We start from the raw sequence: 779 nt of genomic DNA on the forward strand, positions 1-779 counted from the left end.
GAGGGAGAGAGAGAGAGAGAGAGAGAGAGAGAGAAATAAATAATGTTCTTTCCGAAGTGTATAATTAGTCATCAGTTCCTCGAAGGAGTAGGGAGTATCCAAAGTAGATAGTCTTTCCATTGATGAAGTATCAAGGAAAATCCAAGGTAAACGATGATAGAAGTCATTATCTCCATCTTTGAAGAAAACGAGAGCTAGAAACGCGTGTAGTAGTGCAGGACAGCTTGAAGGAGCGATAGAGTAGTTATGAATGGTCTCGAGAGTAGTTGCAACAATGAGGGCGTATATAACAAGAGTTCACGGATGTATATAAAGTACATATAGATCTTCTGTCTTCTATCTTTTACTTCTTCCATTCATTTGACTCCAGCTAGGTCACCGTCCTGAGGGTTTTAGTTGACCAAATTGACTTCAGGTCTGAATTTTGTAAAGCCTGGTACTTATTCTATCTGTCCCTTTTTTCTGAACTGCTAGATTATGCGCAGATAAACACACCAACACTGGTTGTGAATCACAGACTTAAAGACATACGAACATTGACATATACATATATGAGCAACGGGATTCTTTCAATTCCCGCCTAGCAAATCGATGCACAAGGCTTTCGTCAGACCGAGACTAAAACAGAAGAAACTTGCCCAAGGTGACACACAGTGAGACTGAACACAGTACCATGTGGTTGGGAAGCAAGTTTCTTAGCACACAAACACACACATAAACACACACCCACACACCCACTTACACACACACACACACACACACACACACACACACACACA

The sequence above is a fragment of the Octopus bimaculoides genome, chromosome 5 (genome assembly GCF_001194135.2).
Source record: "Octopus bimaculoides isolate UCB-OBI-ISO-001 chromosome 5, ASM119413v2, whole genome shotgun sequence".
NCBI classification, from domain to species: Eukaryota; Metazoa; Mollusca; class Cephalopoda; order Octopoda; family Octopodidae; genus Octopus; species Octopus bimaculoides.